Genomic DNA, 24,582 nt, shown 5'->3' with positions numbered 1-24,582 from the left:
AATGAAGTGGACTCATTTTCCTATTTAAAAATAACCTCAGCAGCTGTGGGTTCAAGTCTCCCAGTCACGAGGATGACCTCCATGCCACTGCTGGGACTCCCAGTTGTCATGCCTCTGAGGGTGACAGCAGGGTGAATGTTGGAGCTGGGGTTTTGGAGACCACCAGCCATATTCCTCCTTTTACAGATGGGGAGCCTGACTGATCAGAGGCAGTGATGCTCTTGCTCTGTTTTCACTTAAGATTGAGTTTAGCCCTTTTCAGAAAGGTGAAGGGACTCCTGAAACAGGAGTTCCCATGGCTTCATCCCCCAGCCCAGCTTAGCTCCTCCAGACCTCCTCCCCCTCATCTTGTGCTGGGCTGGTGTCTGTTGAGACCCTGTTTTATTTTGTTTTTAAAAGGCGTTAAGTAACAAATTTTTAAAAATATAGAACAGAAAACTTACTATTTTAACCATTCTTATAAAAAGATTTACCTATTTATTTTTTAAGAGAGGGTGCATGCACGCACACGCACACGTGTGGGGGTAGTGGGAGGGGGCAGAGGGAGAGAGTGAATCTCAAGTAGACTCCCTGCTGAGGGCAGAGGCTAACACTGGGTTTGATCTCACGACCCCAGCGAAATTAGGAGTTGGAAGCCCAACCAACTGAGCGACCCAGATGCACCCCATTTTAACCATTTTTTTAAAAAGATTTTATTCATTTATTTATTTGAGAGAGAGCATGCGAGCGCATGCATGTGAGTGCAGGGGGAGGGGCAGAGGAAGAGGGACAAGCAGACACTCTGCTGAGTGCGGGGTACAATGCAGGGCTCCATCTTAGGACCCTGAAGTCATGGCCTGAGCTGAAGGAAATCAAGAGTTGGATGCTTAACTCTTGATGACTCAGCCACCCAGGTGCTCCCATTTTAACCATTTTAAGTGTATAGTTAAGTGGCTGTAAGTACATTCACATTATTATATAACGATCACCACCATCCATCTCCAGAACTTTTTCATCTTCCCACACTGGAGCTCTGTCCCACAACCTCCCCATTCTCCCCTCCTCCCAGCCCCTGGCCACCCCCATTCTACTTTCTGTCTCTATGAGTTTGACTACTCTAGGTCCCTCATATAAGTGGAATCAAAAGACAGTATTTGTCTTTTTGTGACTGGCTTATCTCAGCAGAATGTCTTTGGGGTTCATCCATGTTGTAGCCTATGTCAGAACTTCCTTCTTTTTTAAGGCCGAATAAAATTCCATTGCATGTATATACCATATTTTGCTTGACCTGTCGTCTATTGATAGACATTGAATTGCTTCTACCTTTTGGCTATTGTGAATGATGTGGCTATGAACATAGGTGTGCAAGTATCCAAGTCTCTGCCTTCAGTTCTCTTGGATATATACCTAGAAGTGGGATTGTGGGATTGTACAGGAATTCTATATTTAATTTTTGAGGAGACTCCTGATTTTTGCATTTGATTCTCAGGTTCTTCTGGCCTCTGTGGACTTGACTGAATGGCTAGGACTGTACTCAGTTTGCTGGGCCCGTGGCTCTGGTCCTAGGTCTCCAGCTTCTTGAATACTCTCAGCCTAGCTCTTGAGATGTTTTTCTCTTCCTATTAGAGTTGAGTAGAGAATTGAAGAGAAGAACTGAAGCTTGTTTAGAGGTGCATTGCAATTCATTAAAAAAAAAAACACAACACAAAACGAATTAGAATTTGAGTTGGGCATTTTCAGGTTTACTCTTGTTTGTTTTGGATTTCATATGTTTGTTTTTCAGAGTTAAGATACGGAGTGGAGTGCTTAAGGTGAATTTAGTTTTGGTGGATTTTTCTACCATGTTATCAATTACACCTTTATCTAGTTTTCTTTAAGTGTTGTTGGGGAAAAGGATAGGACTATCAGGAGTTAGAAAAGGAGAGAGATCTTGTTCTTCTGACTTGTATGACCTTGGGCCTTAGTTTCCTCTTCAGTAAAATGGAGCTAATACTACTAATACAAATTTTGTAATTATGATAGTAATTAGCAAAAAAAATGGATCTAAAGTACTGGGATGGTGCTTGATAGCTGCAGTGCTTAGTTAATATTAGTCTATCCTCCCCCTTGTTACCTGGAATAATTGGAAGTTGTAGGTGAGGGTATGTGGTGGTCTTCACTTTTTAAGGGTGAGACAGAATCAGTGGGAAGAGCCTGGGATAGGACTCAGGAGCTGGGCTTCAGTCTCACATATGCAGTAAGTTCCTGGTGCTGTGTGATCCCTGAGACATCTGCCCAACCTTCTTGAGGCTCAGATTCCTCACCTGTCAAATAAGCAGGCTGGTCCCTCTCATCTCTGTAGTTCCTTGTGGCTCTAAAAGGTCAGCGATTTCAAAGCATTCTGTTTGTGTCTAGTTGTTGTCATCTTTTTTAAATTGAGACAGAATTGACATATAACATGATATTAGTTTTAGGTATACAGCCTAATGGCTTGATATATGTATATATCATGAAATGATCACCACAATAAGTCTAGTTAACATCCATCACTGTACATAGTTAGAAGTTTATTTTTCTTGTGACAGAACTTTTAAGATTTACTTTTTTCAACTTTCAAATATACATTATTATTATTATTATTATTATTTGAGAGAGAGTATGAGCAGGGAAGGGCAGAGGGAGAGAGAGAATCTTAAGCAGGCTCCACCCTCAGTGCGGACCCTGACACAGGACTTGATCTCATGATCCTGAGATCATGACCTGAGCTGAAATCAAGAGTCGGATGCTTAACCGACTAAGCCACCCAGGTGCCCCTACGATATAGTCTTATTAACTATAAGCACCATGCTGTGCATTATATCCCTAGGGCTTATTTATTTTATAACTGGAAGTTTGTACATTTTGGCCCCCTTCACCCGTTTGCCATCCCCACTCCCGACCTCCTGCTGAGTCTTCTTCTGATTGCAGAGCTCGCTCTTTTCTACATAGTCAAGCCTACTGTCCATAGCTGGTGGACATATCCCTTCGGTGGTAGGTGAAGTGAGCTGAGTATTTCTAGCATTTCAAGATCTGCTTCTTTAGGGGCAGGTTGGGTCTAAGACTTACTATTCATAGCTTGGGTGTCAAGTCTCTGGCTCTTGCCCAGAATTCCAAATACCTCTGAGGAATAAACCCTCCAGTTCCTGTGTCTCTGGGGCTAGTCACATCTAGCAAGTGACTAGGGAGAATCCTTCTAATCTTAGGAGAGGAAGCAAAGGGAAGGAGGAGAAAGTAGAAGGGGCTGTGGATATAATTTTCACTTGCTCAGAAATAGTGAAACTGTCTCCAGAGAATTAGATAAGAAAGCTCTCTTGCTCTGCCCACCTCAAGACTTGGTCACTGTCTAAAATTGACCTTGTCTGTCTTTATTACTTACAGTTGTCAGTCTTCGTTTTCTCCAAGAAAGAACAGCCAAGTTGTAATGCCTTTTTCTTCCAAACTTCCTATTTTTTTAAAAAAATTATTGCTTACTACTCTGCAATAATCAACATTTTTGCATATTGTATTTTACTTTTCATAGTGTTTTCATCTATTTTATCTCATTTAATCTGTGCATGAAGACTTGTCTAGGCCACTTGGTGTCCTCATTTTGCAAACTGAGACTGGTATAGCCATCTGAATTGTCAAACTATTGTTAGCAGAGCCCTGGCACTTTTTCTTGCTATAAAGCTGATCAGTCAGCAACCCTCAACAAGTATTTATGGAAAGTCCATATGTGCACAGTAGAGATGCTTGAGGTAGACAGTTCTTACCTTCAAGACATTATAACCTAATAGAATCTAAAGGGGAAGAAGAGGGAGTTCAAATTTGTTACCTGTAATTAATTAACTACTGTAATTAATTAATGCCAGCAATTAAAATGTCGGATGGATGAAGAAAGAGTTGCAAACTCAAATGAAGTTTTGGGATATCTCTGAATTTAACCTATGCATTTTGGTTACTCTGCCTGACTTTGGTATTAGGGAAAGGTGACGGGTTTTTTTTTTTATTAAAAGAAAAAATTTTTTAAAGATTTTATGTATTTATTTGACAGAGAGAGAGAGAGAGAGAGAGAGAAACCAAGCAGGGGAGTGGCAGGGAGAGGGAGAAGCAGACTCCCTGCTGAGCAGGGAGCCTGATGTGGGGCTCCATCCCAGGACCCTGGGATCATGACCTGAGCCGAAGGCAGATGCTGAACCGACTGAGCCACCCAGGTGCCCCAAGAAAAAATTTTTTTAGGTGACAGTTTTTATACAATACCTTTAGATATCTGTAAACCTCTGGGCGCCATATCATGGTGCTACACCATAAAAGAGGCTCTACCTCATATCTGCAAGCTAGTTCACACTACTCCTGTGTAAAAAGACAGGAAACATTGCCTGACATGATTTATTTCTGATCTTGAGGGCTTGTGGTTTTGGTTGCTTTTTTCAGAGGATTACTGGAAGTAAAGGCAGGACTTTTTTGAAACAGAAATAAGGATTTTTAAAATAAATGAAATTCTCTTTTAAGATTTTATTTATTTATTTATTTGACAGAGCAAGCACAAGCAGGGGGAGCAGCAGAGGGAGGGAGAAGCAGGCTCCCCGCTGAGCAGAGAGCTCGACTTGGGGCTCCATCCCAGGATCCTGGGATCATGACCTGAGGCAAAGGTGGACGCTTAACCGACTGAGCCACCCAGGTGCCCCAAAATAAATAAAATTCTAATAGATTAAATCTGCCTTGCTTTGTCAAAATACAACTTCTGCAAGGAAGCTTTTTTTTTTAAATCTATTTTCTCAAGTTTCTGTTTTTGCAGGAGTTTCATAAATCTGTAAAAATACTGTTATTCTGGTCTGGGTACCTAAGACATGGAAAATGGGATATTTCCTACAATTTTTTTTAACTGCTCATTTTGTCTACTCTTGAGAGGGAGTGGCTGTGAATAGCAGGTTCAGGAATGTGGGAGTCTGTTTTCAGAATCTGAACCCTGGCCCCGGGCGCCCCGTGGGCTCCAGAGGTGCCGTGTTGCCGACTGTGCTTGTTGGCTGTTGGACAGAGGAGTGGCCGGAAGCCTGCTCGATTGTTTGGATGATGAATGCATCTGTCATGGGAGACCACTTGTTTTTTAAACAGGCATAAAAATATCAGTTGCTCAGAGGAAATTAATTCACACACAAATGTCATGAATGTATTCCTTGGTGATCTGTATTGTTTATCTGTGAGATAGTTTGTGTATTAAAGAGCTTGGCTCAGTTGACAAGGTGCGGGCTCTGAATCTCTGCTCACAAGCCCATTTAGGGGAGTACTTGTCCTGTCCTGCTGTGGGGGCTAAGTCCTGCCATGTCTCCAAACGCTTTGAAGAAGAATTTTGCCTGCTTGGCCTTTCGTGACTCTCTGATTGTAGGATTTTTTTTTTTTTTTTTTTCCAGCTTCCTAAGTAATAATCTGCAAGTACCACTGGCAGCCGGTAGACCTGGGCTGGGCACCAAAAAAAAAAAGACCACATCCTCAAATTCAGTCTTGCTTTTAGTGAATTCTCTTGGGGAATAACCCTTGCTCACCTTCTGTCAGCTGAGAGTTTACTTAAAGCCCTTGCCAAATCTATTCTCTCCCCTTCAGCCAACTGAATATATATATTGAATTATCATGAAGTTTTCCTTAAATTTGAAGAGTTGTGTTTTAGTGTGAGTCTTCTGGATTTGGGGAATAGAAATCTGGTAGTTTTTAAATCTTGGTTAGCCTGCAAACAACCCTTTTGGGACTCTATAGCAATTATTTTTAGGGAATTTGAAAGCATTTCTCATAGAGCCTTGGAATATCAAATGAACTTTTCTTGGACCCAACAGCACTTTATATGCTGCATTTACGTAATGACGGAAGTACTTTCTTAAATGTATGTAAAGGAAAAAAGGTTTGAGTTATTCTTCTATTGCTGGAGATTACTTTATAGTGAATCCTCTGCCTCCTCTCTTGCTGTTTCTGGCAGCCTCTGACCATGTATTTGTAAGGTGCTGTGTGGAGATGTGGCCAGTGGCCGTGGGAGAAATGTATTCTCTGGCCTGTGGAGAATTCCATGAGCACTTCGCTGAATCTAAACAACTAGTTGTCTATTAAAGTAACGAATCCTCCTCTCATTTATAAGGTAGACTTGTAGCAATGACACTGTAACACCAGACAGGAAGGTTAAAATGGTCTCTCTGAGGAGAAGTGGTTAGAATGACAGCATGAAAAAAAAAAAAAGCTCAAAAAACACAAAGCTTTCACAGCTTGGGAAGGGACAAGTTTGAGAATGAGGTGTATACCTTCCCCCCGGCCTTGCACATTGGTTTTGGAGCATGCTTGAGATGCTTCCTACGTCTAGAGCAGTGGATCCCAGTGTGGTTCAGAATCATGCCTACTTTGCATCCTGCCGGATTGTAGCTTAGCTCCTTAGCAACAGTTGCAGCCGATCAGGGCTATGGTGTCACACCATCTCTTGGCTCTCACACCTTTGGCTGGTGTGCCCTTTGCACTTCTGTCAATCTCTGACTTTCCTGCTCTGTTTCGTGTGTTTGCAAGGCCTTGACCTTCTGTGTACTGGTGAACATAGGTGCTGCTTGACATTCTGCTGTGCCTCGCACCTTTCATTTGCTACAGCTCACATACCCACATTATACTGCTGCTGGGTCTGATGTTTTGTCCGACACAAACCATGGTGCAAGTCTATATTCCCGGCTGTGGAAAAAAAAAAAACCCACATTTTACACTCCGACCAACACTTGGCAACACTGTGAAGGGCTTGCAGCATGCTGACGTGAGGTGTGCACTGGTGAGAACACCGGTGGACCGAGCTTCCAAATTTGGGGGTAATGTTTTAAAAAGTTATTTTAATTTAAATTTATTTTATTTTAAAGATTTATTTATTTATTAGCACACAGAGGGAGAGGGAGAAGCAGACTCCCTGCTGAGAGGGGAGCACTATGCGGGACTCGATCCCAGGACCTGGGATCATGACCTGAACTGAAGGCAGACGCTTGACTGACTGAGCCACCCAGGCACCCCTAAAAAAGTTACGTTAAAGCCTTTAAAGATTATTTCTGGTCATAATTTCATTCTTTAAATTAGAAAAGAAAACATTAAAAACATTTTGTAGTGATGCTTTCTCCCACTACCTTATAAATAAATCCTAATTGTAGAAAATTGGAAAAAAAATGGAAAAAAGAGAAAACCAAAAATTCCACAGTTAACTTTTTTGAATTGATTTTCTAGCTTTATCCATGAATTTTGTTTATATAATTGTGCTCATAGGGATATGCAGTTTCGTATCTTGTTTTTTACTTCACAGAATAATAGCACTAGAAAATGTGTCACAACATATTTTGTGTGTTTGTGTGATTTACTCAGCCTCTCTCCAGACACCTACTTCCTGCTCCTGCCATGTCACCCCACTCCACCCAGGCTGCCTGAGGGATGTCAGCACAGTGGGCTCGCTCAGGCCCATCTGTGAACGGGACCCTTGTGTTTTGGATGAGGAACTTAAGACTGGAGAGGTGGCCTGTGTCACTCCCAGCATCTTAACTTTTGTTGACACTTAGTACGACACTGTGCCAAGCTGTTAAAACAATGACTTGCTCACGGTCACCTGCTTAGTTCTTCCACATCATGGCCCTCTTGCAGGGGATGGTTCAGAAGCCTGTGTGCATTCTTCCCAAGGGCGAGTGCTTAAAAAATATGTAGGTATTGTTGAATTGGGCCCCTGTTCTAGTTGGATGGTCCTCAGCACACATACTACCTGTCGCTAGGATTGTTTTCCCCATCTTTTAGGATGTGGGTGATGATTGTAGCTCGTAATCATTCCCTCTAATCATCTCCTTGGTGGTGATGGTCCTGGATGCTGTCGAGAGCTCACATTGCTACCAGCGACTGGATTTCGTGAGTAGTCCTGCAGGAGACATTATGCCATGCCAGGACAGTAGTCATACTTACTTACTCCGTATTTTCTCCCTAGCTTTTCTTGTGGGATGTGGAATTCACTCCTGAACAGACAGCCTGCATTTTGCTTGGTTGAATGAAAGAGTCAAGTAATTGCAGAAATTCAGCCTGGCTCCTGCTGGCCCAAGTGGTGTGGTGGACATGTTGGTGGTAGGTGCCAGGTATGGACTCCTTTCAGACCCTTTTCTTCCTAAGGACCTGGGAGTGTAGGTGTTGGCTCCCTAGGGGCTCTTGCTGGGTTCAGGAATCTCGGTGATGGCATGGGGTGTGTGTGTGTGTGTGGATGTTTCCTGAGGAAACCTTTCCCCTTCGGTGAACTGACTGCCCAGGGCTATGCCTGCCTGACTTTCAAGGATTCCTCATTTAGCAGGTAGCCTGCTAGTGCCAGGTGCCCATGTTGCCCTTCTGTTCTCCTTGCTGGGAACATGAGTTGGTCTGCTCAGAAGCACAGGCTGTTAAGGGCGCCTGGGTGGCTCAGTCGGTTAATCGTCTGACTTCGGCTCAGGTTGTAATCTTGGGGTCCTGGGATTGAGCCCTGCATTGGGCTCACCACTCAGCGGGGAGTCTGCTTCTTCTGCCCCTCCCCACACTCATACACATGCACGTTCTCTGTCTCTCAAATGGATAAATAAAATCTTAAAAAAAAAAAAAAGCGTAGGCTGTTAGTCTAAGCATAGGAGGTAAAAGATGCTAGTTTGGTGACATCGTCCCTGTATATGAATCCTGACTCCTCCCCCACTCATTTGCTGTGTGACCTTGTACCAGCTACATAATCTTTCTGAGCCTTAGGGGTAAAACCATGCTCACCTTTAGCATAAGGAGTCGTTTTTTCTTATTTAATGTTTTCTTAATATTTTTAGAGAGAGAGTGTGTATTGGTGGGGGGGGGCAGAGAGAGAGGGAGAACCTGAAGCTGGCTTCACGCTCAGTGTGGAGCCTATTGCAGGGCTCCATGCGGGGCTTGATCTCACGACCCTGAGATCATGACCTGAGCCGAAATCAAGAGTCCATGCTTAACTGAGCCACCCAGGCGCCCCAGCATAGAGAGTCTTAAACAGAGGTAATGAGTGGGAAGAGCTTGTTGCAGCCCCTGGCACATGCTGTATGTGTGATAGGTGTCAGCTGATGACAGTAGTAATAATATCCACAGCGTGGGAGTGGGGCTGAGGGTGGGGGGACTGAAATGGCTTGTATTACATAGGCACAGCTGATAACAATGTTATAAAGGCTAGACTGTGGTATTTGTATTTTTTCAGTAACGCTCTTTGGAATTGTTTTTCTCTGACTTTATTTTTCTTTCCTCTCAAAAGAGCTCCTTGGGGATTTGAGATGCTTTACTGTATTCCGTCAGGGGAGATGGAGGTTTGCTCTGTCATAGACTCTCTTAGGTGAGGCTGGTCAGTATTGTCATTGACTTCTAAGTTCAATATTTCTGGGCTGCTGAATTTCAGAAAGGCTAAGAAGTTAAAACAAAATTAAAAACCCTTCAGTGGATTGCTAGCATTTCAGTATAATAATAGGGATCAGTGGGGCGCTTGGGTGGCAAAGTCAGCTGAGCATCTGACTCTTGATTTCAGCTCAGGTCATGAGCTCAGGGTCGTGAAGATTGAGCCCCATGTGGGGCTCCACATCCCTTGAAGAGTCTGCTTGAGATTCTCCCTCTCCCTCTGCCCCTCCCCCCTGCTCGCGGACACACTCTCTTTCTCTCTAAAATAAATAAATAAAATCTTTAAAAAAAATAATAGGTATCAGTTTCTGAGTTGTAAGGCATAGCTGCCTCACTCAGAAGTTCTTCCATGTATACGATTGTGTGTGTGTGCACATGCCCTCTGAATGCCTTCTTTCCAAAGACCATATGCCCTTAGCCCATGTCCTGGTAGAGGGTCACACATGCATCAGCTGTCCACTGTGTCCCTGGGTCTGTCCAGGGGTTTCCTGGCACTTTGTTTCTTGTCCAGTGTTTCTGCTGAGGTTGGGATTTCTTGCATGGGCCTTCTGTGCTTTTGCATTTAGTTATTTTACTAAGGAGACTGACGGGTGGCTTTCCCCTACAGGTGGATTGGTTTTTTATTTTTTTTTAAATTGAGATATAATTGATATGTAACACTGTAGAAGGTGTACAGTGTGCTGATTTAATACATTTGTAAATTGCAATATGATTACCATTGTAGTGTTAGCTAACTCTTCTATCCTGTCACATAATTATTATTTCTTTTTTGTGGTGGGAACTATTAGGATCTAGTCTCTTAGCAACTTTGAAGTTTATAATACAGTATTGTTGACTATAATCACTATGCTGTGCATTAGCTCTCCAGAAATTGTTAGTTGCACGTAAACAGCTCATTTCCCCACCCTCCAGCCTGTGGTAACCACCAATTTACTCTGTTTTTATGGGTTCAGCTTCTTTTAGATTCTATATGTAAGTGATATCATACAGTGTTTGTCTTTCTCTTCCTTCTCTCTGTTAGCATAATGCCCTCAAGGTCCATCCATTTGCAAATGGTAGGATTTCCTTCTTTCTCTTGGCTGAATAATATTCCATTGGTGTGTGTGTGTGTGTGTGTGTGTGTGTGTGTGTGTGTGTGTGCGCGCGCGCGCGCATTATTCCGTGTCTTTTACCCATTCTTCTGTTGATGGACACTTAGTTTTTTTCCATGTCTTGGCTATTGTAGATTGGTTTATTCTTACCTTCATTTTCTGTTCTCTTTAGCAGCTTCATCAGATAATGAAGGCCCCTGCTTATTGTGCAAATAATAGGCCTGAACCAGTGATTCAGGAACCTGGAGAGTTCTCCGTAGCCCCCACCCCAGGCCACACCACACACCTCTTGCATCCCTGGATTAGGATTTGAAATCTCTCCAGGTGATTCCAGTGCTCAGGCAGGATTGAGAGCCTGTGGAGTCACCCACGGCTAATCCTGAGATGTACGGGACAGGTGGACAGATGCAGATCAGAGCCTAGGAAGGCCTGTGCCTGAGGGTGTGTGAGAGAGGATTTGCACTGGGAGCAATGGCTGAGAAGGGTCAGGGTGGCCCTCAGCATGTGTGGGTTTTCCTGTCAGCCCTGTTTGGTCTGAGGGGCTGTCTTTCCGATGATAGAGCGTCCCTGTTGCTGGTCTCTTGCCCCTCCCTCGCCTTGGTGCTGCCTATGGCAGAAGTCAGGGACCCTCCCTGAACCATGGGGACAAGCCCCTGAACAAAGGCACAAGGGAGGCCAGGAGCAGCCAGGAGGACAGGAGACCAGGATTCCACACCAGTCCTTTGCTTACTTGGGTTTTATGGAGAGAGACATCTTTGTATACATCATCTTGTTTTATCTGGTCCTTACCATGACCAGCGAGGGGGATTATTATCCTCATTTTACAATAAGAAAATTGAAGCTTGAATGGAATGAGTGGTGTGTCAAAACAGGGTCGTCGTCCTTTCAGGGACCCCCGCAGAAGAATTGTCTGGATGGAGGCCAGATGGAATGGGTAAGGAAGAAAGGGGGTGGTAAATGTGTTTCACTTTTCTGCAACTTTCAAGGTGAAAGTAGCAAACGGAATCACCAGCTCAAGGGCAAAATAGCAGGGTCAAGAGCCTTAAGGAATCTGGAGAAAGATCCTGGGATGGTGGTTCTAAGTCAGCCTGTGCAGCTGAATCACAGGGGAGCCCAGGCAGCACCCCAGACCAATTACACCAGACTCGGGCCCGGCCCAGGCATGGGTATTTTGGAAGCTCCCTGGGCACCTCTGCATTGAAGCCAAAGATTGGAGGGAACCCGTAATTGATTGATTGATTGGTTGATTGACTGGAGAGAGCGAGTGGGGGGTGAGGGAGAGGGGGGGAGAGAGAATCTCAAGCCGACTCCACTCTGAGTGCGGAGCCTCACACAGGGCTTCATCTCACGACCCTGAGATCGTGAACTGAGTCGAAACCAAGAGTCGGATGCTCAACTAACTGAGAACACCTGTTTTGGATTCAAAGGGGTCATTAATGCAACCGGGTCCAGGAGGGAAGGAGAGTCAGGAATATGAATGGAGGGGCTTGTGTCTCTTCTGAAGCCAGCTGGAAGGGAGCAACATGGCAGATGGAGACGGGACACGTGGGTGGAGGGGACATGTGGGCTCCTCAGTCTGCCGAGACACAGGGACCAGGGACTGTTGTGAAGGAATCTGTGAGTAGAGTAGTTTGTACACACCTTCCATGCTTCCCCATCCCTTCAGGCCCATTGGCTGGAGGGGTCTTCATGTGAAGGGGGGTACTGCAGGTTTCTGTGAAGTAGAAAAGATTTGGACCGGGGGCTGGAAGATGCATGGCCAGCAGCCCTCCACCCATCTGCACATGAGACCCCCGGAGGGCACTTAGAAATGGCAAGGCCCTAACCAGGTCCATAGGACTGGAGTCTCTGGGCGGGGCCTGGCCATGTGCCAGGAGCAGCGAGAGCCCCCTGCCCCCCACATTGAAGTGGGCCCAGTCCTCACCTAAGCATGACTCTGTGACCAATGGGAACCACAATAACTGTGATTTTCGCTATTTCAGGAACTTCTTCAAATAAGCATCGTGTTTATGTTGATCATGAGGAAGTTATCAGGAGCAGGCTCTCCAGCTTCCATGCAGGGAGCTCTCTCCCTCACCTCCCCATACAGGCAAATTCCAAGGTGTTCACTCTTCTAAAGGCTTAAAAAATGTTTTTCCCTCTAAGCAACTGCTGTAGACTTTGAATGAATGGGTGCCTCTTCCCTGAATTTGTCTTTTCCTGTGCTTAGATTATTGACAAACCAGGGCAATAGAAAAAATAAATAACGTTAACAATTAGTAAATAGAACTTGGTTATGCAATCCACTTTGGGTCCAGAAAGATGGTCGTACATTGTACGTTGGAAGCTCTCTTCCTCTTTGCATGCGTGCACACGGGCCAGTAGGAAGTCTTCCTGAGTGGGGCAGTGCATTAGTTGCCTAGGGCTGTCGTAATAAAGAACCACAAACTGAGCTGTTTAAAACAACAGAACAATGGTTCTGGGGTCTAGAAGCTCCAAATCAGGAAGTTAGCGGGCCATGCTCCCTGATGCCCATAGGAGAATCCTTTCTTGCCTCTTCCTTCTGGGGATGGCTAAAAGTCTTTGAGATTCCTTGCAGTGGGACAGCTCTAATCTCTGCCTTCAGTGTCACATGGAATTATCCCTGAGTGTCTGTCTTCTCATGTAGAGACTAGTCATATTAGATTAGCCCAGTGTGACCTCATTTTAACTAATGACATCTGCAAAGACCCAATTTCCCTATGTCAGGTCACATCGTGAGGACCTGGGGGTGGTTAGGATTTCAGCATCTTTTGTCGGAGAACACAGCTCAGTCTGTAACAGGTACTCTGCATGTGTTTCAAGAACCATGCACACCTCACTGGACATAGGAGGAAACAGAGTGACGGAGGTGAGGACGCTTATCTAAGCCACAGAGCTAATAAGGGACAGAGTCGGGATTTGAACCCAGGACTTTGTGACTCCTGAATATATGGCTTCTCTAGTTTAGATCAACTGAGGGTTCTTTGGGGCTTCCTGTGGAATGGAGTCCATGAGTCTTCTGGGTCTTCTCAGGACGTTGGGGATATTACTCAGCTCTCCGAGACCGGTTGAGTACTAACATATTACTTTGCGACCCACTTCACCTTTCTCAATGAAATAAATATCACCCATTTGCCAGGAGGAAGCACAGAAACATGAATGTTGTTTGATTTGTTGATCCGGTGTGATTGAATGGCAACTTTTCTTGTATTTATTTTTACGTCCACTCTTACTGCTCTAACACTTAAAATCCTCTTAAATGATATAAAGAGAAGCCTATTAGGTCTTGGCTAACCAACACCCTGCTGAAAGTTGCTTGTCTCTTGGGATCCTCCTATGTCCTCAGCCTTATGTGATAAGGACTTAACCTGGTTTCTCCTGGTGGCCAGCTTCTCCAACGCAAAAGTGCTCTGAATGAAAGAGCCAGGTCATGCGATGTCCCAGTTCCGTCATTACCACGGGTGGATGTCTGCAGAATAAATGTCAGAGCGTTGGGCCAACAAGCGCTCTGCACTGGCTTGTTGCAGGGATCCAGAGTCTGAAGGCTACAGCAGCTCTTCCTAAGTGAGGAAGGCTTTTGAACAGTCAGATTTCAAGATCAGAATTCCCAGTAGAAAATTCCTATAATAAAGAGCCGTCCATGAGTCTGAGAAAGTAAATTACAGCTGCTAAGGCGTCTCCATTCGATCTGATTAAATTTTAATTTTATTTGATTTTTCCCCCCTAATTACTGGCTCCATGTTTGCTTTTCCCCACTGGCTCTCAGCCCATGGACATTGGTAGATGGGCATCTTGGGTTCAGAAAGAAACGTTTCTAAAGGGCCAGGTGACCACTGTTCCATGATGTGTGATGGCTGTATAGACAGGGGTAAGCTGTCATTTTTATCCTCTGTCCCTTTCTTCCCCAATTCTGCCTTGGACCCTGTCATGACCCGCACATGCCTAAGCCCTGTACCAAGGCTTTCTTAGGACCTGAAGATGGCAACAGGTTCTGTGACATGTACGGACTGGTGGCTTGTTACAGACCGGGTCTATAGGAGTGTCACCTGATGGGGAAGGCAGACCATGGGCCATAGGAGTAAATCTACTTCCTTATTTCCATGGGCTGGAATACCTGTTCTTGGGGAGATCGGATGTTCTCCTTTCTCTCTAGCTTGCCCTGTTGTCCTTTTTCTGCCTTTCCTGCATTAATGGTTAAATTACCATCTGTCTGATCTTCTAGAAGGGAGGGCTCAGCATTTCAGAGTATGTATTTTAGTACAGGCTGGGGCTTCCAGGCTGTGTGCTTTCTGCTAACAGCAAAACAAAACCAAAAATAAGAAAACCTACTTAATCCCTGAGATAAATTTAGTTACTGAAACCCTTACCTCCTGCCTGGTCTAAGATAAGATTAGTGGAGTTCTGCAAACAGAACCGTGCAATTGTTGGTCTATTGTAAGTCTCGGAAAGACTGACAGTTGGCAGACTCTGAGTAATCGGATTTCAAGCTCAGAATCCACAGTGAACAAAACTCCAGCTACTTGTAGCATATGAAAAAATAATTTCTTTCAGGTGAACTTAAAGACCTGTGTTCTTTGATTTTATTTTACTCAGAGGATTTATTAAGCAAATATTTATTAAAAGCACACCAGGAGCCAGGTATGCCAGGTGTTGGGAACTGATAAAGAGTCCCTTGCCTTTCCCCCGGTCTGTGCATTTAAAGTAAGAAACTTGTATAGGTTATAAACATCTAACATTTAGTAATAGCAAATTAGGGGTAATTTGATGTCTAAAAAGACTTGTTATCACAAGGGACAGAAATGTTGAAACCAAAGTCAGAAGTATGGGCTTTATTGCAGGGTAGTAAAGGGTATTGTAAATAATTGTGTCAAACAGTGGTGTGCTAAGCTTGACCTCTTTTGGTATACCTGCATACTCTCCAGATGAATGGAACCCACTGTGGCCTCACTGGCTGCAGTTTAGCAATGATGACAAGACTTTACTTCTGGGGAAAGGTTAATCAAACTACAGTGTGCCTGGCACATAGTAGGTGGTCACCAAACATGTCTTAAAAATTGCACAAGTTGCTGTATTGAAATGCATGTAGTTTGGTAAGCCTGATGAAACAGGCAGACTCATCCCTTTTAAGCCCTGTTTGCAGTTTTATAGCCTCCCAGGGGGCTCTTTCCAGGCGAGGAGTTGGAATCCAGCAAAGTGCTGTCTTTCATTTTGAACTTGAGTCTATGGAAATGTCTTGCTTCACTGACCCTTTTGACTCTCCTATTGATTTCTGTTTTGCAAAGGAGGTACTATTGCCTTACCTTATTTATTTATTTTTCTGCAATCCTTGAATGCCTCTAAGCTCCATTTCCTGCCTTTAAGTATGTACAGGGCCATTAAACACCGGTGTGGTTGGCGAGTCGGAGGCAGAATTGTGACTTTAAGGGCATACGGTGCTATCAGGCAGCAGGCTGCATTTAATGAAATTTGGCTGGTCAGCTTGTTTGTGCACCACATATGAGTCTTGTTGAACAAGTTTAGCAACCTTTCTGTAACTGTTTCTGAGCACGAAGGGACAGTTCTTTGGACTTCATGCTCAGCCTTGTTTTTCACTTCCAATCTTCAATATCCTCGATGTAGGAACGGAGAAGTCTTTATCTCTGACTAGTTAGGAAGGAGGCCAAAAGGGTATATACCAAGGGTTATTGTCAGGTGGCAAGATGTGAGACAAATGTTCTTCTTTGTGGTTTTCTATAGTTTGAAACGTGTATTTATTTTGTAATCAAGAAAAAAAAGACAGATTGCTTTAGAAGGGCAAACTGAGACTAAACTTTATTATTTTAGGGAAGATTTTTGGAAAAGATATATTTTTTAAAGATTTTATTTATTTATTAGAGAGAGAGGGAGAGAGAGAATGAGCAGGGGGAGGGGCAGAGGGAGAGGGAGAAGCAGACTCCCCACTGAGCAGGGAGCCCCACAAGGGGGCTTGATCCCAGGACTCTGGGATCATGACCTGAGCCAAAGGCAGAGACTTAACTGATTGAGCCACCTAGGCGCCCCTGGAAAAGATTCTCTTTATAACTGGTTCTCTTAAGGTGATTTTGGGAGTATAGGTAATAATGCCTGCTGGGCTTATTAAACACAGGATGTCAAAGGTGATAAATTATTACTTCTCAAACAGGAAGTCTACTGTGAAAGTCCACAGGTACCAGAGTACACCAGGCTGTTTTAAAGACTTGACCCAAGCAGATAGTTTCTTAACAAAATGGAGAGTTCAGAGATGTTTTGCAGAAGGATTTTGATTCTTTTGAAGCAGCAGAAACTGGCAAGGGAGTGTAGCTGCTGCTGTTACATTTGATTGGACCAGCGTCAGTAGAACATGACTTTTTGACTTGTTTTTCTAGGCTTTGTGGAATAGGGGATAGTTCTAGTCTTCATTGGTTAGGGGTTACTGGAATCTAAGTGAGGAAGGTTTGGGATTAAAATGAGTGGCAGTACCTTAAAAGAGAAGGAAATCCTGCCATTTTCAACAATGTGCATAAACCTCAAGGACATTATGCTAAGCGAAATAAGCCAGTCACAGAAGGACAAATGCTACATAATACCACTTATATGACATGATGAATCTAAAATAGTGAGACCCATGGAAGCAGAGAATGGAATGGTGGTTGCCAGGGGCTAGGGGGAGCAGAGAATGGGGAGGAATTAGAGGGTACCAAGTTTCAGTTATACAAGATGAGCATGTCCTAGAGATCCACTGTACAGCATAATGCCTATAGTTAACAATCTTGTACACTTAAATGTTTGCCAAGAGGGTAGATCTTATGTTAGATGTTCTTATTACAATGTTACATATTAATAAGAGGGTGGGAGGAAACTTTTGGAGGTGTTGGGCATGTTTATGGTGTAGATTGTGGTGATGGTTTCATGGGTGTATACTCATCTTCAAACTCATATATTATGTATACCTTTTTGTATGTTAAAAAAAAAAGGTGACAGATATCTGAAAAGAGCTGACAGAATGGGAAGGGCAGGTTAGCATGGGGCTAGAACCAACAGGATGATTCCATAGCCCCTGGGAGGGACCAAAAATGATATTTCAGTGTCCAGGGAAGAGCTTTGGGCAACCCTGGATTGTGGTGGGCTTGGGAATATAGAGGTGGAGCAGGTATCCATTCTTCACAGATGCCCCTGGCGGCCAGCATTTCATTTGGAGATGGTATCGGGTCTTAAAGTCAACTTCTTTGTTGATTCTTGGTTTTTTGCCCCTTACCTTTCGTTTTATAGCCTTGAATCATTCCTGCACTTTAAGAATTTAATCCTAATTGCCTTACATAACCCATCGTGCCAGAAGACCAGATAAATGGCAGGTCAAGTGGATGGAAATGCTGGGGAATTTTCAAGATAGTGTTCACTAAATCCATAGCAACATGTGTCTGTTAAGGCAGGGCAGTCACTGTGTTTGGAACTGGCTGTCATGATGGTGTTTTGTGCAGGATTCTTGTTGTCATGCACTTTGAACATTACGTCACCCCTCCTGGAGGTTCACTATGACAGGATCCTTATGTTCGGTCTGAGCCAAAGCAGGCGGCTTGGTCCCCATCCAAGGATTATTTATGGAGCCACTAGAAGAACGTGTCAGGGTTCAGCAGTGTGGACCCAGAGCACGTTTATGTTCACATGCATTAATGATTCATCACTTGGGGAATAGAGTTAGGAAAAGTTGTTTTTGTATTTACTTTAGGAGCCCAACTGTGGACATTTGACCATTAGAATTGTCATGCTTTTTTAAAGAATTGTGGTAAAATACACATAACATTAGCCATCTCAACTGTTTTTTTTTTTTTAAAGATTTTATTTATTTATTAGAGAGAGAAATAGAACGGGGAGGCGTAGAGGGAAAGAGAATCTTAAGCAGACTCGTGCAGAGCTCCATCTCACGACCCTGAGATCATGACCTGAGCTGAAATCAGGAGTCAGACACTTAACTGACTGAGCCACCCAGGCGCCCCTCAACTGTTTTTAAGCATATAGTTCATATTGTTTTGCAGCCATGGCCACTGTCTGTCTCCGGAGCTCTTTTCATCTTGAAAAACTGAAACTCTGTTCCCAGTGAAGAAGTTTCACAGCCCTTGAGTGAAGGCAAAAAGAATTCTCTCTCTCTTGAGTCCAGTGTGAACAGGACAGTCTGCGTTGTAACTCCTCCTGGCTGATTAGAGGTAGCCGCCGTACCGGCCATCCTGTCTTGGTTTCCTGAGAAGGTAAAGGGTCATTATGTGGCTGTCCTTGTTCCCGTGTATCTGGGATACAACGTGTAGGTGGGGGCTTGGTGCCTGCCTGTCCTGTTCTCGAGAGCCAGGGCCAGAATCCCTCCCTTGTGGAGCCCTTGAAGCTGTCCTCTCCAGACCTGCACTTGCTCAGACTCATGTTGTAGATTTGGCAGGCTCATCCTGTCACTGTGATGGGCACATGGCTGCTGGGTTATCCACTTAGTTATAAAGCCGAGCTCCTCCGGGGTCCAGTGCTAGAGCTTCCTGCATGATCCAGTTACCTTGTGGCTTTGCCCACCAATCGACTGTACTCTGAAAATAGCGGGAATCATACGGAACACACACTAAGAGGTATATTGAATTATATAAAATGCTTTGTAAAAAAAAAAAAAAACCACTCAGAGTGTAGTAATTTGGATTAAGAATTTTACTTAGAATAGGTAGAGCTCTCGTGTTGAGAATGTAAATATCCCCAACATTTATCTTATTTTTTCGAAGATAGTAGGGAGGACTTCGTGTGATCTTTTAGGTTATTTATTACTTTTCACAAATAAGTTTTTTTCCTTTATCCTGGTTCTTTATTTGCTTTTCCCCCTAAGTCTCCAAAACAGCGCTAGCAGCCAAACCAAACAGCCCTAACATGAAGCCAGAACTCTAGACCAACTTAAGGTCCCACCTGGACTATGGTGCTGAACTACGGGGCTGTGGATGTACATCACGTTGATGGCTTGTGGGTGATGATGAGAAGCTCTTTCTTGGAGTAAAAGAATTTTTTTGTCCTGGGGCTGCTGAGGTCTATTCTAAGCCCAACACCATTAGGAAGTCCTCCTTTCTTCAGTGCAGGGGGATGAATAGGCTGCTCTCTGTTTTTTGACTTTCCTTAAAATGCTTTCCACGGGGGCTGGGTGTTGCTGTGTTTCAAATGAGTTTTACTACGCTAGGGTGCTCTTGCTGGTAAGAGCAGAGCACTTTGTCCCTGCTGCCTGTGGTTAAGGCCCAGGCCCAACACAGAGGTTATGCAAACCAGCAGGCAGTGGGCAGGCTTCTCCAAGTGTCCCTGTCTGTCCCATGTCAGTAGCGGCCCTTTCATCTTAAACTTGGTACCACCCATGTGCATGAAACGCAGCCAGAATGAAAGAACTGCAGCATTATCACTTAGAAGCAAATTATTCATAGGCCCCTTTTGGGCCCTAATTATAAAACTTGTCACTCGACATCTATCTCAGCCAGAGTTGTTATTCTAATAGCCTAAAAATAGGAGAGTTGCACTCCCTGAGCCGCCAAGAAGGTTTTCCTGTAGAGCCAGACAAGCCATATGGAGCTGCCGCAGAAGGCAGACCGGAATGCTCCATCGGGGCTGCCCTGCATCTGGGGGGATTCGATCGTGGAGACAGAGCAAAGACTTCGCCAGTCGGGGCTTGAGAGAGCCAAGTCAGTCTGGATGGAGTTAGAAGTGTGGGTTTGTGGGTGATGGAGCATTTCTGAAAATCACTGTTGCCCTGTCTTAGATAGCCCTAGAGCAGGGGGAAAGGAGGCCTGCTCTGGAGCTGGAACTGGCGAGGGCCAGTGGTCCCTACCGCTCAGAGCCTTAGCGGCTCCATCCCTCCCTCCAGAGGTGGCTAAAGGATTAATGAGAAAACGGACACCATATGTACAACTTCAGTATTTTTTCTTTTTGATGAGCCTGAGCCTGACAAATAAATATTGCCTCAAAGACATCCGTGTGAGTTATCTTCAGCCTCCTTATAAAAAGACAGTAAGTAGGGCTGTGTACCCTGTTGTTAGCAGCTACGTGTAAACATTTTGCCATATATTTGCTTTATTGATATGTATGTAAATATATTTTTCTCTTTGACCCATTTGAAATTTGTGGACATCATACCCTATTTTCTCATGACTTTGATTTCTTTGCCACACTAACCTTTTTCCTTCACTATTCAGCAGAAATTTAAGGTTATATTTTTCTTCCTGACGTTTCATTTCTCGTTTTGGTTTTCCTGCTGAGAACTCTTACTGACCTACCTCCCACTTGTGCGTCTTCTCTGCCATCTTGGCCCCTTGTCTGCGGTTTCTCTTGTGTTTGTGCTCTGGTTTACCCCGGATTCAGAGCCTGTCTGTTCCTGGGGCTCCTGAAGGCACAGTCTGCATTTGCGCAGATGTGGGGGGCCCTTGTCTGCAGGTGGACGCTGACTGGCCTGACTCCCCTTGTCACTTTTTAAAAAACTAAATTGTATTTTTTTTTAAAGATTTAGTTATTAATTTGAGAGAGAGAGAGAGAGAGAGAGAAGCAGATTCCCTATTGAGCAGAGAGCCCATGTGGGACTTGATCCTAGGACCCTGGGATGGTGACCTGACCTGAAGGCAGACGCTTAACCGACTGAGCCACCCAGGCACCCCACTAAATTCTATTTTTAACAACAGTTTTAGATTGACAGAAACATTGTGAAGGTAGTATAGAGAGTTCTCTTATACCCCACACCCAGTGTCTCCTATTATTGACGTTTTAGTGTGACGTATTTGTTACGGTGAACGAGCTGATATCGATGGATTATGGTGGTGGGCAGAACAGACTCAAGCCTGTGAATATGTTAGGTTCTGTGGCAAAGGGGAATGAAGGGTGCAGGTGGAGTTAGTTGGGTTGCTAATCAGCGGACCTTAATATAGGAAGATGAGCTTGAATTATCCAGCGGGGCTCAGTGTGATCACAGGGGTCTTTAAAACTGGAAGAAGAACTCATCATGGTGGTGTTGGCTCTGAAGATGGAGGAAGGGGCTGGGACCCACATAAAGGGAGCTGGGAAAGAGAAGCAAAGGGATTCTCACCTGGAGCCTCCAGAACAGAACGTACCTGTTGACACCATGATTTTAGCTCCGTGAGATCTGTATCAGGCCTCCGACCTACAGGACTGTGAGATAATAAATTTGTTTTGTTTCAGGCCCTTGTGTTGCTGGTTACTTGTCAGAGCAGCAGTAGAAAACGAGCGCAGTGGTGGTTCACCGAAGTCCGTGTTTTATTCAGATTTCGCCGGCCTTTTTCTGCTCCAGGGTCCCCCTCAGGTTACCACTTCACCTGCAGTTGTCATCTTGGCTGTGACCGTTTCTCAGACTTGTTTTTAATGACTTTGATGGTTCTGAGAGTACTGGCCAGGCATCTCGTCTGGCTCATGCATGAGGCTCGTTCGCTCATGTTTGCTTTCTCTTCAGACTGTGTTTTCTGGCCTTTCGGCATGCTTTGTAATTGTTTCTAAAAGCCAGACAGGATGTGTGGAGTACTAAGAACTGAAGAAATAGTTCTTTCGTGTGAGTTTTATGGGCTTCTGACCAGGACTTGGGCTGTGTGTTGTAGTGACAGGTGCCTGAGGTTCTCAGATTCCTCAGGTGTCCTTGCTTTGGTCTCTCTGTCTTTGGGCTTCCTTAAGAACGAACTCCGGGGCGCCTGGCTAGCTCAATAGGTAGAGCATGTGACTTTTTTTTTTTTTTAAGATTTAATGTATTTGGTGGGGGGCAGGAGAGAGCACACGTGTGTGTGCCAGGTGGGAGGGGGAGAGGGAGAGAATCTTTAGCGGACTCCATGCTGACCATGGACCTTGAGGGGGAGCTCCATCTCATGACCCCGAGGTCATGACCTGAGCTGAAACTGGGAGTCTGCACTTCACTGACTGAGCCACCCAGGCGCCCCAGAGCGTAGGACTCTTGATCTCAGAGTCATGAGTTTAATCCCCACGTTGGGCATAGAGTCCACTTAAACCCAAAAAACCCGAACTCCTCACGTGGACTCTGAGTCTTTCAGCTCTTCCAGCTGTCATGCCAGAGTCTGTTGATAGGGTGGTAAAGTATGGGGAGAAGAAGCTCCCTGTAAATCTTATCAGAGAGTCTCGGTCTTTCAGTGGGTCTCTGTCCCTGGAGCGTGTCCTTGACAATGTTTCTTGGACGCTTCTCTCCCCCGCCCCCCACTTAGGTGAGACTGGAAGACTGGAGCAGGTTGGAGTCAGAGAAGCGCCCTTCGCCCAGCTGGGGTAAGGTTCTGGAAAAGTCTTTCCCCCGGAGAGCAGGCCTGTGTTACGGAGAATGCTCTGAGGACACCACACTGTGAGGACTCTTCCCTTCTCCCTGGGCAAGCATGCGGGGGGAGGTGGGGGGCGTTTCCTGGCTCTTCATAATGAGAACCTGGTGGTAAAAACTGTACGGGTTTGGGGGCCCCTAAGACTGTGGCCATCAGGAGTTTCTGACTCTCCGGCTAGGCCACACTCAGCCCCCAGCAATTTGTCAAAACCACTGCTGGAGTATTCCTACCAGTTTATGGCCCCAGCAGCTTCTGCTTCAGGTGAGCAGATCTTGGCTGTGACTTTGGATTGTCCCTTCTCTCCAGATTTCTAGGTTATGATTTTGACCTGTGACCTTAGTTCTCTCTCTGATGGGTCCCAGAAAACTACTGACTGTGAGTTTGCTCAGCTTCTTGTTGTTAGGATGGACGTGAGGACTTCAAATTCTTTACAGGGTGGAGCTGAAGCTAGAAGTCCCTTTTTCGCTTCACTGCTGCCCTCCCCACCTTCCCGCCCCTGAAGTTTGGTACCAGGTTGGTTGTGTTGATATAAAACATCTTGACCATTGCAAAAGCTCCTGGGTCTTGAAGAGAAAAAAGTCATTCTTTCTGATCAAAAAGACTGCTTCTGTGTTGTGTTGATGCTAAGTTATTTCCCACCCTTCTCACTGCCGCCTTTTGTTGCTCAGGTTTGTCTTATTAGCAAACTAGATGTGGATTCTACAACTGATCTCTAAAACTGGGAAGTGCTAAGTCTGCTTGTGGGATGGGTGGGGTTTTTAGCACCTTTCTAGTGCCCACCCACTCCCCTGTCATTCACCCCCCCTCCAGGCTTTGACAGACAAACATGTTTTATCAATCTTTTACAAATGCATCTTTTAACTTTACCCTGCCCCCTCCTCCCCTGCCTGTGCTTTTAACCAGAGCCCCACTAAGCCCCTGTGCTTGTTCTGCGTTGAAGTAGCAGTCCCTTAATCCACCTGACAGCTTTCAGCCCTGCTCAGTTATCTGTAAGTCGAGAGCAAGGCAGTAAGGGGGCAAAAATTCTGAGCAGCTTAAGGAACAATTGCTATGAAAACTCACGTACCCTTCTTTCTTCCCCTCAAGCCATTAAGTGGGACAGATCAAGGTGATTGTACGGGTGGGGTGGATGGGCATTTGGAGCCTGAAGAGGGTGAAGAGGGCATCTGTCAGAAAGGGGGACGTTGGTAGCAACAGGAGGATTGATCAGATAAGTAGATACATTAGGAATATGGAAGCTTAGGTTCCTTGGTGTTGGAGAAGAGAGTTGCAAATGTGGAAAGAAACTGGGATGAACAATATGGTATGGGATCGCCACTGGAGGTACTGGTGTGAACTCAGTTTTTATGTATAAAATCAGTGTAAAAATAAAAATGTTAATGTGTACTTGCGTATACATATGTAAACACATATCTACCCGTGCATATATGCATATACATACATACCTGTCCACCGAAAGGCTCTGGGAGCAAGCACCCACCAGGGCAGTAAGTGTACCTGGCTCCCAAATCTTGGCTTTTAGATACCGTTCTTCACTAAGTGAACCAGGGCTTCTTGGAGAAATGGCTGATTCCAGGGCTAGAGCAGGAAAAATGCAGGATGAACTGGGATTATTAGATCATGCCAGAAAGTAGAAGGAATAATGGGGACCTGTCCAAAGGACACAGAAGCCAGCTTGAAGGGGCTCCCACTGGCCAAGTCAGAGACCATGCGAACATCAAAATAATCGTAATACTAGATTGGATAACGTGGGAAAACACAAAACCATACTGATAGCAGTAAAGGAGTTGGAAATTTAATGAGGA

At 44.8% G+C, this 24,582-nt stretch overlaps 1 protein-coding gene across 8 annotated transcripts in view; it reads left to right on the top strand.

Moving 5' to 3' along the window:
* The window catches only part of TBC1D8 (TBC1 domain family member 8), a 100,984-nt gene that overhangs the window by 15,304 nt on the left and 61,098 nt on the right, over positions 1-24,582 (top strand). Inside the window, exon 1 of one of the 8 annotated variants that reach the window (XM_073897869.1) lies at positions 23,212-23,290. The exons of the other annotated variants lie outside the window; for them this stretch is intronic. The gene's annotated coding sequence lies outside the window, so the exon portion shown is untranslated. Of the gene's footprint in view, positions 1-23,211; positions 23,291-24,582 lie in introns of those variants that run through there. 8 annotated transcript variants of the gene reach the window in all.

Source organism: Callorhinus ursinus, unplaced genomic scaffold (genome assembly GCF_003265705.2).
Source record: "Callorhinus ursinus isolate GAN/ISIS: 27379988/994484 unplaced genomic scaffold, GSC_fseal_2.0 scaffold10, whole genome shotgun sequence".
Classification (NCBI taxonomy): domain Eukaryota; kingdom Metazoa; phylum Chordata; class Mammalia; order Carnivora; family Otariidae; genus Callorhinus; species Callorhinus ursinus.
Note: the sequence above shows the minus strand (reverse complement) of the source record. Positions and strands in the feature narration are given on the sequence as shown.